General features: G+C 38.0%; 1 long non-coding RNA gene across 1 annotated transcript in view; it reads left to right on the top strand.

The window, feature by feature from the left end:
- Window positions 1-17,854, top strand: part of LOC308559686 — a 39,206-nt gene that overhangs the window by 4,063 nt on the left and 17,289 nt on the right. The window contains exon 2 of the long non-coding RNA XR_013999192.1: window positions 985-1,056. This is a non-coding gene — a long non-coding RNA (uncharacterized lncRNA). The remainder of the gene's footprint in view (window positions 1-984; window positions 1,057-17,854) is intronic.

Raw genomic sequence — 17,854 nt, 5'->3', positions numbered from 1 at the left:
CCTTTAAGTTTTAATGTAAATGTAGTTTTTATTTATACTTAATTTCATGTGTGCTGGTCATTCAACAATGTTCATTGTGCCTGTGATGACCAGGACTCCCCAAATCTCTGCAAAAGTTCAGTCAGAAGAGCAGTTTTCTGGGCAGGGCACTAAAGACAGGTAAAACCTCAACACACATTTGAGACTTAAGCTATTGCTTTAAGGCAATGCATAGCAATATTTACACGTGCGATGGAGTGCTCATTTTTAGTTGTCCTAAAGTTTACCTCTTGTAGCTTTAAAGGGTACAGCCTCATTTTAGTATTCAGAATTTATTCAATATTTGTACTCAGCTATATCCTACTAAGATCTTTTAAAATCTTTCTTTTTCTAAAATACAGAAGAATTATTTTTTAAGAAATAGCTGTCCATCTCCTGTAGTTTGGGTTCCCTTTCTTTACCCTTCTTGTAATCACTGCAGTCTTACTTGAAGTGAAACATTCCAAGTAGGGATGTAATGTGGTTTTATACCAGGTAGTATTATATTTCCATTGTTGGTTTCCAATAATTTATTGAAGAAGAAACCAACTTCAAAGATTCCTTTCTTGGACATAATTAATACACACCTTCTAACCCAGCGTTCATGCAGCTTCAGTTGGTTTTCCCCAAATGTCTTATCTTATTCTTAACATTAGTTGAAGTTCATTGATTTTCTTTCTAGTTAAGGGCAATTCTCAATTAAAAACATTTTAAAGATTTATACAAAGAATAAGAAACCACATTTGTTGCAGGAATTAATCATATTCTCCACAAGTGTATTCATACTTTTAATAAGATATTTTATAGGTCTCAGATTAAGCTTGAAGAAAAGATGTCCTAAGAAAACATTATGTTCTGTTTGTACCAAAAAAGTTATATGTAATATCAAATAATACCTCTCTAATATACCAAAAGCTCTGACTTAGTATTCTTTGTATTTCCTGTGCCTGGCTCATGGATGTGCAGGCAACTGTTGGTTGAACAAATGAATGCAGCTGAACAGCCTCAGTGTTCTGAACCGCTCCGATTCCATCACAGGTAGGCCTCAGGTGCCCTATTGGAAGCCCCCATGGCTATCCTCAAGTCTCATGAGGAATCTTTCTGTTTTCTTCCTGCTTTCTCTTGTTCTGCTCAGTGTCTCTGATCCCCAGCCTGTGCATCATTCCCAGCATCTTCCTCTCTGCTGTGCTCCTTCTAATTGCTGCTTCTGTTAGCAAAGAACAAATTCAACATTCTCACAAGCCAGTCTTGTCCCACCTTTGCTGTCAGGTCTGTGTTTCCTGTCATCCTAGACATCAAATTCTGTTACCCTCACGCATTAACCCAGCCCTGGCTCACCAAGGCCCACTTGGGGAACTCAGGAAAATTCAGGGAAAATGTGTAAATGCAGAAATAAACTAGAACATGTTAAACAATGTAGAGCATTAACTGCTTCAGTAGCTGAAGTAATTTCACTAGAAATAGAAGGAAAAAATCTATGAAGATGATGGGGCTAATTTGTAAAAAAATAAGGGAAGAAGTTGGAATTATCATAAATCAATATAATAAAGGAGGGCACATCCAAGAGATGGCAGTGCAATCACTGTAGGAAAACATCAGGGGCAAGAATTACAAGGAGTTTGTTTGTTTGTTTGTTTTTAGGAGGGAGGGGGCATTGTTCTAGTTGTATTTATCACTATACAATGTTAAGTTGCTTTATTCAGTAAGTTGAATAATAAATTAATTTAAACAGGATTGGATACTAAAGTGGAATTACGATAAGTAGCAAGTGGCACTGCTGAACGGCAGGATAAGCAAGTGTAGTGGTGGATCCCTCCCCACAGTGAGGTATTTAAGATTTTTTAAATATTTAAGATTTTTTAAATAGAGAAGACATTCAGAAGTAATGCAGAACACACTTTTCTTTAAAACTATAGTCTAAAAGCTGTGGAAATATTCTTTATGGTTCTAGTTATATGGGACCTGAAGAAGACTATAATGACTTTCAAAAAAATCCAGAAAGGCATCAACAGAGTGATAAATTATATTGAGGCCTATTATCTGAAAACCAGCCAAGTGATTGAGAAAGATAGATGTGTGATCAGAGTTTATAAACTGTAGCACTAGCTTTCAAAACACTGTCACACATTCTTTCATTTGCTTATAAAGATTTAGTAAATGTTAAGCAATGCAATCTTCCTTTGAAAAATATATAGCATAGCCCGGCTGGCATGGCTCAGCGGTTGAGCATCGACCTATGGTCCAGGAAATCCCGGTTTGATTCCCAGTCAGGGCACATGCCCGGGTTTCAGGCTTAATCCCCAGTAGGGGGCGTGCAGGAGGCAGCCGATCAATGACTCTCATCATTGATGTTTCTATCTCTCTCCTTCTCCTTCCTCTATTTAAAAAATAGATAAATACAGCATATAAAAGTATGAAGGGAATTGATAAAGTGATAATATACTTCTTAACTGAATATTAATGTAGTATAAGTGAGGATTTTTCTTTGTAGTTTGTAAGAGGTACATTAAGACAATGAGCATAACGACCATTAAGCATTTACAGTGGACAATAAACCTGAGACCACTTTTTTAAATTCAGTATGGTAAGGTCCTCAAAGTTAAGTGGTTCTAAAAAAAAACTAAGATCAATTTATAGATGATATATCCAAAATAGAGGACAATATTCTTCCACAAAACATCCCCATGGTCTAAGAGTGAAATCTTAGATGCTAAAAACAACTATCACATGAATCCAGATAAATGGCTGTATTTTTCTAAATACCCGGTATGGGAGTCTTAATCCACTGCCAAATTACCGTTTATAGAACTAACCTTTCATCATAAAATTAACATCGTCCACATTCCACTTAAAATGAAATAATCTTTGCTTCCCAAATAGCATTAGCACACTAGCAGAATCCAGGCATAGCAGTTATTAGAAAAACGGCAAAATGAAACCCACAGTGTAATTAATGAATGATTTTATCACTCCTACACTCAGCACATGTGTTCCCTTTTTTTGGCCCCACTAGAAAATAAAATGTTCATGCTCTTTGTATTCGTAAAGGGATCTGGAGTTTTAAACAGAGACAAATGAAAAATACATCTTTTTCCTTGGCTAGTCTCTAAATACCTGTTAATTTTTTGTTGTTGTTGTTTATTGACTACATCTAGCCTAACTGTGATACAAATTAGGCTGTGATATTGAATCAGAGCTAAAAAGGGGCAAATATAGATCCTAAATATGCCATCATAATCTTGTGGTTGACATTGTTTTTAGTTATATAACATTTATGAAGTGTTAATATTTGTTTTCATAACAGTTTTTCAAATAGGACTCAGCTAAAGCAAAGAAGGATTCCCCCTCAGGGATTGCTCCTCTAAGGGGTAGCTAATTTCTTAAAGTTAGCCAATAGCTTAACTTGAGCCCAAGCACACCTTTGATATGCAGACTAACAAATCTCTGGTTCGTATCCCCTTCTGCTGCTGCTTTTTAAAATTTTAATTTAATTTAATTTAATTTTTTTATTTTTTATTTTTTTATTTTTGTTTAAAATATTACAGATGTCCCTTTTTCTCCCCAATGACCCGTTCCACCCCGTCCCATCCTCCTCCCCAGTCCCTCTCCCCACCATTGTCCGTGTCCTTGGGTTGTGCATATCTGCATATAAATTCTTTGGTTACTCTCTCCCCCTCCACCCACCCGCCCTCCTCCATCCCTCTGACATTCGTTAGTCTCATCTATGCTTCCATGTCATTGAATCTATTCTGTTCATCAGTTTATTAAGTTCTTTAGATTCCACGTATAAGCGAGATCATGTGATGTTTGTCTTTCTCTGCCTGGCTTATTTCACTTAGCATAATATTCTCCAGGTCCATCCATACTGTCCCAAAAGGTACGAGATGATTCTTCTTTACAGCTGCATAGTATTCCATGGTGTGAATGTCCCACAGCTTTTTTATCCACTCATCTACTGGTGGGCACTTGGGCTGTTTCCAGATCTTAGCTATTGTAAACTGTGCTGCTATGAACATCGGGGTGCATATATTCTTTCTGATTAATGTTTCAGGATTCTTAGGGTACATTCCTAGGAGTGGAATCATTGGGTCGAACGGCAACTCCATTTCTAATTTTTTGCGGAACCTCCATACTGTTTTCCATAGTGGCTGCACCGGTCTGCATTCCCACCAGCAGTGTACCAGGGTTCCCCTCTCTCCACACCCTCGCCAGCACAAGTCGTTTGTTGATTTGTTGATGGAGCTATTCTGACAGGTGTGAAGTGATACCCCATTGTGGTTTTAATTTGCATCTCTCTGATGATTAGCGACGTTGTCCCATGCCATTATGGTCAGTTAATATTTGACAAAGGAGGCAAGAGTATCCAATGGAGTAAGGGCAGTCTCTTCAATAAGTGGTGCTGGGAAAATTGGACAGATACATGCAAAAGAATGAAACTAGACCACGAACTTTCACCACACACAAAAATAAACTCAAAATGGATAAAAGACTTAAATGTAAGTCACGAAACCATAAAAATCCTGGAAGAAAACATAGGCAATAAAGTCACAGACATCCCACGTAGTGGACTTTTCACTGATACATCTCCTAGGGCAAGAGAAAAGAAAAAATAAACATATGGGACTACATCAAACTAAAAAGCTTCTGCATAGCAAAAGAAAACAGCCTCAAAATACAAAGAAACCCCACGGTCTGGGAAAACATATTTGCCAAGGATGCATCTGATAAGGGGCTAATTTCCAAAGTATACAAAGAACTCATAGTACTCAGCAAGAGGAAGACAAACAACCCAATTAAGAAATGGGCAAAGGACTTAAATAGACACTTCTCCAAAGAGGACATACGGATGGCCAAGGGACACATGAGAAAACCCTTCTGCTTCTTTTTATCAGGATCCTGAAGTCCTGGTCACTACCCCCTGCTCTAAATCATCCCAGGGCCAGGTATCAGACAACTGGGGACCACACCTGTAGCCCAGAGCCCACAGAAATTACTCAGACTCTCTGATTCTGAACATTCTCAGCTGCTTACCCTGCCTCATGCATTGCTTCCCATGAAAACCATGACCTAGGCTTTTGCCCATACTTTCCCCTCGCTTGTTCTGCGTCTGGACTGACCCCAGTGCTTCCTGCAGCCCCGCGTGGCATGGCGTGCCTCTCCTCCTGGGGACTATGAGTAACCAACTTTCTTTTTAATTGAAATTATCTCCTGGTCTGTTGGCCTCACCATACCTGAGTAAAAAACACACCTGGGTGCATTTTAAAAGAAAAGGTGCAGAATGCAAGGGGTATATAAAGAAGTTGATCTCGGAGCACAGTCCGAGGAACTCGGTGCCTGAGCCCCTTCAAAGAGTCTGAGAGATCAAAATCATACTCAAGAAAAAGGTCCTCTCAGAGTGCAATAGTGCAGTGGATTTTAATGTAACAGGGTAGGGAAAGGCCATTGATACGGTGTCAGGCTGCTCGTTGTGTCTGATCTTTGAGACTACCCATTTATCAAATATTGGTATTGTATCATAGAAGAATATCAACAGTTTTCTGGAAAGCTTTTAAAATACATCTCCCTTTTCCAACTACATATGTGCATGAGGCCAGGTTTTCTTTATATGCTTGAACTAAAACAACATACTGAATGCAGAAACAGATATCCGAATGCAGCTGTTTTCTATTAAGCCAGTTCTTAAAGAGAGTAGAAAAAGTGAGAATAATATTCTTTTCACTGTTTAATTTCAAAAATGCATTTATTTTTCATAAAACTATTATTTATAATAATATATGTTTATTAATGTTTTTCTAAATGATTCCATCAATAAATCTTTTCAATGTTTCCAGTTTTAATTTAAAATATGCTAAATATCAATAGATAGAACCTACTCTTAAGAACAAAAAAAGGGTCATGAGACCAAAATTTTGAGAACCACTGGTGTAAAAGAAGAGCAACAGGTAAAGCTGGAAAAGCAACAAGAGCCACACTGTGAAACAACTTGGGTTCCAGGCTAAAATGGAGATTTTTTTTTCCATAGAGATAATGAAGCTTTGAGCAGAGAGATAATACTATGAAAGGAAATGTTTAGGATGAGAACTCTCGTGTGTGTGCTTATGTGTGTAGGACAGTCTGAAAAGGTGTATGCGTCCGTTTAGTGTGTTTCGTGGAGAGGAAGGCAGTGTCTGAGGCAGAGACCAAGCAGGAAGCTCATGGGAAATCCTAGACACAGGGTAATCGGGCCCTAGTAAGGAGTTTAGTAAGGGAATCAAAATAATAGCTAGTATTTGCTAAAATTTATTAAGTGCTTACTATATGTCAGACACTGCAAAACACGTGGCGTGGGTTAATCTGATTATCTTCCCAGCCATCTTCTAGTGGTTAACTTTATAAGTTACGTTCCAAAAGGTGAGAAAACGGAAGTACAGAGACAGACAGTGAGTGATGCAGCTGAGGTCTGAACCCACGAGGTCTGCCTACAGAGCCCGAGTAGAAGAATCAGTGCAGGCTGAAGGGAGAGTCATTTCAGGCACGGGGTGAGCGGGACAGACGCCTTCGGTGCCGTCCCTGATCCCCTTACTGGGCAGTGTACCCCTCAGCCACCAGGAATATTGGCTGCACCTTTTGGGGAAGGATTGCCCTTGGCTGACTGGAGATGGTTAGGAGGCCTGGGAGGCTGCTGGAGGTGGCCCTCGGCCAGCCAGTGGCATGTGGGTGTGCAGGAAAGTCCCTGTGGCAAGTGTTTCACTCGTGCTCCCAGTTGGCTTGAATGCTCCCTGTCGGGTCAGGTGACGCTGAGGCCAGACCTCTGCTCAAATACACCTCTGTCTGGCTCCTTCCCCTGCCCACTCCTGCTACCCTCACTCCCTTTTAGTGTCTCAATAAACCAATTACACACGAATTTCTGTCTTAGGCTCTGTTTCTAGGAACCTAACTGAGACACTGAGGAAATTTATTTTAAAATACCTTTTAGAATTCTATCCTTTTTAAAAAAATTAAAATAATGGAATTCTATTCTTGTTGTGGGTCTCAGACTCTGCAACTGTCTCTGAGATGGATCTATAATACAGTCTCTTATTAACTTGACTTTTTCTGACATCCAGACCTGAGACCCATTCATTCCAAATCACAACTCCAATTAGAACCTTCAGTGCTTTTTTTTTTTCTTCCCCCAAATCAAGCTATTATGGGCACTCAACCCTGCCTTAGAAGAATCACCTTGAGGAATGGAACCTCCATGCTCTATATCTCACCAACACCTAGCATAGCGCTTTGGAGATATACAGCAAATGTATTAAATAAAAAGAAAACCGTCTCAGAATTTATTAAATCACTTTGCTGTCATCTTTATGTGGAAGAATATCTTTCTGAGAATCTAATACAGGCATACCTCAGAGATATTGTGGGTTTGGTTCCAGACCACCCTAATAAAGTGAGTATGGCAATACAGCAAGTTGTAATCTTTTTACTGGGGGAAGGTCTTGCCTTTAGTTTGTAAACAAACAAACAAACAAACAAACAAAAACACCTGTGAAACACAATAAAGAGAGATCCACCTGTATAGTTCCCTTTCATGTGCATGGGACTCCCCTGGGGGAGCTGACAAAAAAAGCAAAATGAAAGGATCTACCTCTCCTACCCTCTTTACTTGTGATTTTCATTCTTTAGGGCCGAGGTAAGGTTAGGAATTTGTATTTTTAGCAACACCACAGATTTTAATGCAGGTTGTCACTGGGCCACATTTTGAGAAACATTGCTTTAAAAATATTTAAACATGACATAAAGCTGCCTATTAAAACACTCATACACACACAAGATTTGAGATCTAAAGGGCACAACCTTCCTTCACAATCATGAACATTATCTTTTGTTCATAACTATCATTATAAGAAGTACAGGCCAATTTAAGGATCTTGGAACATTTTCAGACTTGCCAAGTTTTACTGAGATTACTTCCTTAGTAAACATGGGAACAATGAAAATACGATGTTTCTGACAAGTTTAGTATTTATGTATGTCCAACATCCTATACAGCGTATCATTAGGTGCCTTCTAACATGCTATTAGTACTCTTAGGGGCCTTGGTTTTCCCTGCGCGCATTAACCGCAGTGATTTGTACAGCCTTCAGGCAATCGGCCCTTCCATCCTTCAAGACAAAAGTGCAGTAATAAATGCTTTTGAAGTGTGTCTGAGGTAAATGACCTCTGCCTCCTGGTAAGCAGTTAGAGTGATGTCTGCTCTGGGAAATAGTTGCTGCAACATTATTAATCCGTCGGTGACCCTGATGAACATAAAAAAGCCAGAAGTTCGAGCTGCCTCAGAGGGGTTAGCTCTCCATACGGAAAGGCAGTGATTTACAATAAGCCACTGTGAGAGGCATCTGAAAGGCTTGTGACAGAGTGACCCCCACCTTATTCATAGTCCTTCTTGCCTGTAGGAACAACCCTAAAAAGCCTGTGCATAGGGTGGCCAGCTGTGGCACTGCTACAAGGATAGGCAGAAGCACTTTTACTATCTCATCAGTAAATATGTAGTGCCAAGGCTTAGTTTACTCCCCGTGATTGTCACTACATTTTAAGTGTTTATTTAGTTAACGCTTCTTAAAACATGGCTTTGTAACTTAAGATATGGAAAAGTTTCTTTCCCAGCATAAAGTAAACTCCTAACACTGAAACTCCAACCAGATAACAAAATGTGAAAACTAAGTCCCTGAGAGCTCTGCAGGGTGAACAAAAGGCAACGAATTTTGGAGAGAAGTTAAAATTTGGAAGACATGACCATCATGGGATGAATTTCCTGCTGCGTTTTATTAATCCTCATTGGTAAATCATTTCCATTGATTCTCAGAGAGAGTATTGGGGATGGGAAGAGAGAGAGAGAGAGAGAGAAAAGAGAGAGAAACATCAATGTGAGAGATGCTTCTATTGCTTGTCTCCTGCATGTGCCCCTAACGGGTGCCAGGGAAGGAACCTGCAAACCAGGTATGTGCCCTTGAGTGGAATTGCCAGTATGTGGGCCACGGGCTGATGCTCTAACTACTGAGCCATGCTGGCCAGGGCTGTTTTGTTTTGTTTTACAGCTTGGTTCTAAGGGTAGATTGCAGATGGAGCATGGGTGAGCAGCTAAAGCTCTGAAAGTCAGCATCTTTCTGTCCTGAGCAGCCCCAGGAATGAACCTGGGGTGAAAAGAGCTTCCAAGAGTTAAGACAGAATCCCTGAAAAGAGAGAGCCTAAGTAGGAGAATCCCAAATTCTTATGTATAAATTCTGCCCCACGCTGACCTCTGAGTAACACATACATAGGACAGACTGTAAGCAGTTCCCCTAAATTAAAAGATCTGAACTGAGATTTGAGCCTCCACCCACTATAGGCAAGAAAGAGGTTGCAGTTTAAGTCTAACCAATTACTATCCTGCTTAAACAAAATCTCAACACTTTTTGGAGAAATATGAAAGAATCCAGTGTCCAGAACCGACAACATAACAATTACAACATCCAGGATACAATCTAAATTTTCTTGACTTTCAAAGAATTATGGAAATACAACCTACTCTTTTTTTTTTTTTTAATATCTCTTTATTGATTTCAGAGAGAGGGAAGGAGAGGGAGAGAGAGAGAGAGAGAAACATCAATGATGAGTCATTGATCGAGCCCGCAACCCGGGCATGTGCCCTGACCAGGAATCGAACCCCGATTGCCTGGATCCTAGGTCGATGCTCAACCGCTGAGCCACGCCCGGCTGGGCACAACCTACTCTTAAGAGAAAAAAAGAATCCGTCCAATCCCAGATGACCTGGATGTTGAAAATATCAAAGACCTTAAAGCAGCTACTGCAATTGTGCTCAACGAGGTAAAGAAAAATATGATTGTAATGAAAGAATGCGAGATCCAAGCAGAGAAATGGAAACTATAACATGAAGAAAATAGAAATTCTAGAGCTGAAGAATCCAATATCTGAAATAAAAATTTCACTGGATGGACTTAATAGCAGAGTGGAGATGACAGAGGAAAGAGTCAGATACTTGAAGACAGGTCAATGGAAATTATTCAGTCAGAAGAACAGAGAGGGAAAAGGATTAACAATAAGAGGAGCAGAGCCACGGGGATCTGTGGAATCACATCAAGCAGCGAGACTGTGTGTAATTCATAAATAATAGTTGACAAAATTAAAAGAAATAGACGATTATAGATGGACATTTCTCTCAGAAATTGATAAAACATCTAGAAAAAACGTCAGCAAAGAGTTATCAATTTGAACAACACTGTTAACCACGTTGAATTACTTGATAGTGTTGAATGTTTATGTCAGAAAAGAAGGTCTAAAATCAATGACCTAAACTTTCACCTAAGAAGTTAGAAAATGAGCAAATTGAGTAAAAGAAAATAAAAACTTAAAAGGATAGTGAGAGAAAAATTTACAAGTCAATGTCATTTGTGAATTGAAATGCAAAAACCCTAAACAAACCATTAGAAAATCATATTCTGTTAAAAAAAAATAATGCAGATAATTACAAAATCGGGTTTAATTCCAGGAATACAAGGTTTAATTTACCACTTTAACAATATAAAAGAGATAAAGCATATGATTATCTTCATAAATGCAGAAAATACACTCCATAAAACATCATTTATTTGTGATAAAACTCTTAGAAAACTAAGAATACAATTTTCTAAATTTGGCAATGGGTAGGTATAAAATAATACATTAAATTTTATTCATTAGACAATGAAACCTTTGGCTAGGATAGCCACAGTAACTATTTTTATTCAATAGTGTACTGGGTGTCCTAGGCAAAGCAGAAAGGCAGAAAGAAAAGGAATAGAGATGAAAAAGAAGAAATAGAAAGTGTATTATTTTGCAGGTGATATGATCACATAAAAAACTCAAAGTAATGTATGGATAAATTATTAGAATTAATTTTAAAAATTTAGCGAGGTTGCTAACATTAATGTTAATACATTGCATTTCTATAAACCATCAACAAATGGTTCAAAATGAAAAACTTAAAAGATAATATTTATAATAGCATCATAAATATGAAGTACCTAGAAATAAATTAAGAATAGAGTTAAAAAATCTTTAAGATAATGTTATAAAATTTTATATAAAGACATTTTAAAAAATCCTAAACTGTTTGAGAGATGCCATGTTCATTGATGAAAAATTCAATATTGTCACAATGGAATACTACTCTGCCATAAAAAGGAAGAAAATTTTACCCTTTGTGACAGCATGGATGGACCTGGAGAATATTCTGCTAACTGAAGTAAGCCAGTCGGAGAAAGACAAGTACCATGTGATTTCACTCGTATGTGGAATTTAATGAACAAACTGAACTACCAAGCAAAATAGGGACAGACTCATAGAGAGCAGGCAGGCAGCTCTGGTGGTAGAGGGAAGGGTGTTGGAGGAGGGGGTGTGTGTGTGCAGGGATTGAGCAAAAAAGAAAAAAAAAGAAAACTCATGGACGTGGACAACAGAGTGCTGATTGCAGGGAAGGGGGGAGGCAGAAGAGGGCATAGAGGGGATAAATGGTGATGGAAAAAACCCAAAATAAAATAAGGAAAAAAAATTCAATTATTATAAAGATGCCACTTTCCCCCAAATTGCTCTGTAGGTTTAATGCAATTCCAATCAGTATCCCAGGGTACTTTTTCTATAAATTGAATTTAAACAAACTAATCCTAAAATTTAAATGAAAGAGCAAAGTTTAGTAATAACCAAGACCCTTTTGAAGAAGATGAACAAAGTGGAGCATCTTGCCTACCCCTAATAAAATTAATTTATAGTATTTAAAATGGTGTATTTGCACAGTGACAGGTAAAAAGACTAGTAGGCAGAATTGAGAGTCCAAATATGGATATCTAATGCTTGACTGAGATGATCAAATCTTGCAAATGAGCAAGGAAATGTTGGCCTTGCAATAAATGGTGCTGGGGCAACTGGATAACCATGCAGAGTGGGGTGGGAATAGCAACCCCTATTTCACATCATACAAACAAAAATGGTGGATTAAAGACCTGATAGAAAAATAATACGATCAAACTCTTAGAAGACAATATTGGGTAATATCTTTATAGAATTATGGTGGGGAAAGATTTCTTAAAACAAAGAAGTATAAAAAATAATGAACCAACTACATTCAAGTTCAGAACTTTTGTTCATCAAAAGACACCATTAAGAGAGTGAAAAGAAAACCCACAAACTGGGAGAAGATAATTGCAACACATATAACCAACAAAGAATTCATCCAAAATGTACAAAGAATTTCTGTGACTCAATAAGAAAAATACAGATGCTCCAATGGAAAGATGGTTAATAGAAATAAACAGAAACTCTGCTAAGATGAAGCAGGTGGGGAGGGGCGGGGCCTCCAGGAATCACCGGGCGGGGCCAAAGGTGTGAGTCAGGTGCTGGCGATTCAAATATGGCGCCTGCCTGCCGGCCCTGTGCCAAAGGAGCAACGGCCTCTGCCAGCCCCTCTGCCTGGGAGAAAGCCACCCCTACAGCTCTTGTCCTGAATTCAGGCAGGTTAGTTCCTCCGCACGTGTCCCCGGTTCCTTTCAAGCTGCTGCCCAGCACTGGGCTCAGAGGGAGCGCGTCTGAGTGAGTCCGTGCCGGGCCCTTTAAGAGGAAAGCCTGGGGCTCCCGCAGCCTCCGCGACCCTCAGAGACAGTCCCCGCTGGTTTCACAGCCCGGAGTTGTGGGGACGTCTCTTCCCGGCCCTGGAGCCCTGGGCTGGGGTCGGCTGTGGGGCTGGGATCCCTCGCTCCTCCAGGAAATCCCCACTGTAGAGATTCCCTCCTGGGTTTACCCGGCTGCACCGGGTGTGGGCCCGCAGCCTCGTCTCGGTGATCCAGCCCCGATCCGCCCGCATCTCCGCCCCTCCTCCTGGTCTCGGTCCTCCATCAGCTCCCTGGCTGTGGGGCTTCTGTTCAGCCAGATCTCAGGAGGCTCTGAGTGATGGTGGTTCTGTATTTTAGTTGTAACTTTGATGTGTTTGTGGGAGGCGGTGGGTGCAGCTATTACCTACACCGCTATCTTTTTTCTCCTGTCTTTTTAATTATAGTCATTTTAGTGAATGTGAAGTGGTATCTCTTTGTGGTTTTGATTTGCATTTTCTGATAACTAATGATGTTGAGCATCTTTTTATGTGCTTATTGGCCATTTGTATATCTTCTTCAGAGACATATTTATTAAGATTCTTTGCTCATTTTTAATTGGGTTATTTGACTTTTTATTATTGAGTGATAGGAGTATTTTATATATTCTAGATAAAAGTTCTTGTCCAATATATGAACTGCTAATATTTTCTCCGATGAGTTGTTTTTTCACTTTCTTGATAATGTGGTTTGACACACAAATGCTCTTAATTTTAACGAAGGTTAATTTTTCTACTTTGTTATTGTTGCTGCTCATGCTTTTGGTGATATATCTAAGACAACATTGCTGAATCCAAGGTCATGAAGATTAGCGCCTATCTTTTTTCTAAGTTTTTATTATTTTAGCTATTACATTTAGGTCTTTGATCCATTTTGAGTTTATCAGAGAAACCCCTGTGTAAATCTGTAATCAACATAGGCTTCAATTTTATGAGGCAAACACCTAGGGCAAAGTCTATCCATCTCTAGCAGGCAATTTTAACATAAAGGACATCAAACATACAGATACACACTCCAAAATACCCAATACCACAGTGATTATGAGAACTGATATTCTACCTCCAATGTGTACATTCTAGAGCAAAACCAGAGTCCTTGATTGCTCCTAAATCAACTTGTATTCCTAAGTAACTGGGAGTGTCTAGGAAAATGTGTTAGAATGAAATGAAGTGATGGTTAACAGTCTTCAAATTTATATATTTATCTTTAGCTGATTGTGTCTAAAATGCCTAACTACCAGATTAACTTCTACCTGTAGTAATTAAAAACTAAGTAATTTGAACCAATTCTCCTGCTGAGGAATGCTAGAAAAATGCTACAATCAAACCAAACAAAATAAATAAATAAAACAAAACTATAAATAACTTTGCTTGAAAATATCAGAGATCAAATAAAGACTTTCAGGACAATACCTGAGAAAAGATGAAAACCCAAAAAGATAAACTTGTTATTTATAATGTCTTCTCACTGGAAACATTTGCCAATTAAAGAAGAAATACCAAGAGTCTGATCAGTACTTTTAATAGACTCATTGGAGGTGGGATGATAAAAGTTGGAGTCCAAGATCTGCAAGGATCTTCAGGAGAGGAGTAACCATGGTAAACCACTCCCCATGTTTGGGTTGGAATCTCAAAAGGCTGAACCCTGGAAAAGCTGGTGAACAGAATATAGACCAGTCCTTACAGTGGCTAGGTTTCATGTTATCTTAATCCTTAGAATTTGATTAAGGTTATTCAGGATTGCTAGCATCCCTGAGCTTGGCAAAAGAAAAATAAATTTATTATGCAGTATAAGAATATTATTGTAGGCATCAAATTATTTCTCTAAGCATTTTCAAATAGAATCTCTAGCACACAATAAAAAATAACCAGTTACCCACAAAATATATGACAACATAATTGAGAACCAGCAGAAACAATAGAAAACCAAAACAGGTCCTCAGAATCCATTATAGTTATGAGAAATAAACTTTAAAATAAGTATGCTTACCATGTTTAAGAAGGTAAAAGATAAGATTGAAAGTTTTGGGAGATATAGAAAATAAAATATTTGAAAATGTTATTAAATAGAACCCAAGAAATGAAATAGTAGCTGGAATTAAAACTCAGATTAGACACATTAGAACAAAAGATATATTGAAAATGAAGCACGAAGAGTCAAAAGGATGAAAATTATAGTTGGAAGTGTAAGAATCATAAAGGATAAAGTATGAAAAGAAAACATATATAATCGGATCCAAGAAGAAAAGGACTAAGAAGAGGCATATCTAAAGAGATAGTAACTGAGAATTGTCCCCAAACTTATGAAATATTAAGTTTAAAGTTCAAGAATTTCTGTAAACTCTAAACAGGAAAAACCAGAAGAAATCCACACCTAGGATCATCACAGAAAAATTTGTGAAAAGGAAAGATGAGAAGAAAAAAAAAATCCGCCATGGATATGGAGGAAGCAACCAGAGGAAAAGAAGACAGATTGCTGTCAAAGGAGCAGTAATTAGACTGAAAGCCAACAACTGACTTCTCAACAGAAACAATGGAAGCCAGAAGACAATGGTAGGATAACTTCAAGACATTGAAAGAAAATAACCACCAAACCAGAAATTCATGCACAGTGAAAATATTCTTCAATGATGCTGGGGAAATAAAGACATTTCATACAAACAAAAACTGAAAGAATTAGTCACATGCATATCTACACTAAAGGGATACTATAGGGGATTCTTTAGGTAGGAAAAAATAATGATCCCAATTGGGGATGTAGATAGCATGAAAGCAATGAGATTTAAGCATTTGGGTAAGTCTAAATGAGTATTTACTGCATAAACAGTAATTATAATTTTTGGTCTTTAAAATATGGAGACAAATAAACACCAATAGTATTTTAGAGGAATAAAATATTGTTAAAGTGTTTTAAGATTCTAGCATTTTCTGGAAAGATGGTGAAAGTACAAATAAATATCAGATTTTGATAAACCACAAATGTCATAATAATTATGGCAACCACTAAAAGTGTAATAAAAAAAAGTAAATAATTTCCGGGCTGATCATAGGTCAAGGATAAAGAGTCTGAGTTCATCTAATAATAGGAAATTTGAATGAGCAAGAGAAATTTTAATGAAATATATACTTCAGAGGATACAGCCCCATTTTGGGTAATCAAAATTTGAGTAACTGGCACTTATTTAGGATTTTATCTTTCATTTATAGCTATTTTACATTTTTGCTATAATTTCTAAGAAGTCAATTGTTTCCCAAAGGATTTGTTTTAAAATGTTAAATTTTATGCATTTTATTTTTAACCCCCCAAAAAATGGAATTAAAGTGCAAAATAACTGAATGTCAAGTAACCAGTTATACAGCCAGCTCATTTACACTGAATTAGTAATTTGCTCAGTCTGCAATTTATGTTAATTAAGGAATGATTATCTTATGTTATACATTTACAGAATGGCATAAATGAATCTCATTCACTTCTCTGTAAATGTTATTATTATCTTAAGTTTAAGTTCTTTTCCACTGTTAGCTTCTTAGAGTAATTTCATATGAGGTTGTCATTTTCATTATGCTTATATTGTACTGTAATTGAGAGAATCTTCAACTTAAAAGTTAAATAGGTATTAAAAACACATAGGATTCTCTTGGCTTCAACAAGCTGTGTAATACGCTGCATAAAATGATATGACAACCACTATGACACATTTCTTTCTTAAACATAAATAGGCCCTTATGCTTTATAAACTTTTATATCTTTTTAATGTAATTATGCTTTAATAAAATGTCTTTAAATAAAAATCTTAATAACAAATATTCATGAAGTATGTCATATTTTCCTCTATGTTGTAAAGATTAACCAGTGACATGGTTGTGTGCATTTGTTCTGAATCTCTGTCCAGCCAATTAATTTTATGTGCATAGTTTAAGGCCCCAATCACTGGTCAGAATAATCTGGGAGAAATGGGACATTTTATTGTTCGTCTACATTTCCTGCATTCACCAAGTAATTGTCAACTTTCTGAAATAAGTAAAGACCTAAATTTCAGTTCCATCTTGGCCACTGATTTGCTTTGTCAACTCAACTTCTCCAAGCTTTTTGGTTTTCCTCTTAGTAACCTGTCCTCAGCTTTAAGGTGTATTAGAGTAATTTGATCTCTTGGGAGAAAAGGATTTCTGCAGATTCAAAGTATTTTTATTATCCTTCATGGATTACTCATATTTAAAGTTTTTGGCTGAAAAATATCCCAAGTGTTTCCCTGTGCATATTAAGAGCCTCACCACAAATCTAGGCTAAATGCAAAGCATGTGCAGAACCCCTCAGCCTCTCTACTTACAGTGAGTATGTGGTGCTTGCCATCTTATTGTTAATTGTTTCCTGAACTTGTTGCATATAACAGGCTGCTTTCCAGTATTCCCCATTACCATTTGTTTCTGCTGTCGTGGGGCTTTCCACCCAACATTTGATTGTTTATTGTGAATCAAAAAGGCATCTCCATTGGAGAACTTAGCTTATCGCACTTGGGACTGACTTCAGGCTTAGTTGAAGTACCAAGGAAATTCTGGAAGGAGCAAAGTCTAGACATGAGTAGCTGGTAACAGACTTCGAAGTGTCTGTTCTATTTTGCCCAAAGACTTAAGGGACTGCTACCTCAGCACCGAAGGGGACTAGCTCTGTAGAAGAGGTGAACTTGCAGAAATAGGTAAACTAAATGTTAAAGATCAATTCAAATAATACCACTAAATTGGAGTATATGTAAATCACTAAAAATGTGAGTTTTACAGTCACTGTCAAAAGAATCTTGAAAGTAAAACCTGAACTTTTCTCATTGAAAAGGAAAAGAACTGGCCAGGCGTGGCTCAGCGGTTGAGCATCGACCCAGGATCCAGGCGATCGGGGTTCGATTCCCTGTCAGGGCACATGCCCGGGTTGCGGGCTTGATCCCCAGTCAGGGGCGTGCAGGAGGCAGCCAATCCATGACTCTCTCATCATTGATGTTTCTATCTCTCTATCCCTTTCCTTTCCTCTCTCTGAAATCAATAAAGATATATTTAAAAAAGAAAAAAAAAAAGGAAAAAGAAGCTGTTGAAGGGTCCAATCAATCGATAAAGTCAGCCCTGGCCAGTGTGGCCCAGTGGTTAGAGTGTCAGCCCACTCACTTAAAGGTTGCAGGTTTGATCCCTGGCCCTGTGTGAGAGGCA

This window comes from Miniopterus schreibersii (genome assembly GCF_964146895.1).
Source record: "Miniopterus schreibersii genome assembly, chromosome: 7".
Classification (NCBI taxonomy): Eukaryota; Metazoa; Chordata; class Mammalia; order Chiroptera; family Miniopteridae; genus Miniopterus; species Miniopterus schreibersii.
This window is presented reverse-complemented; position numbering and strand designations above follow the sequence as displayed.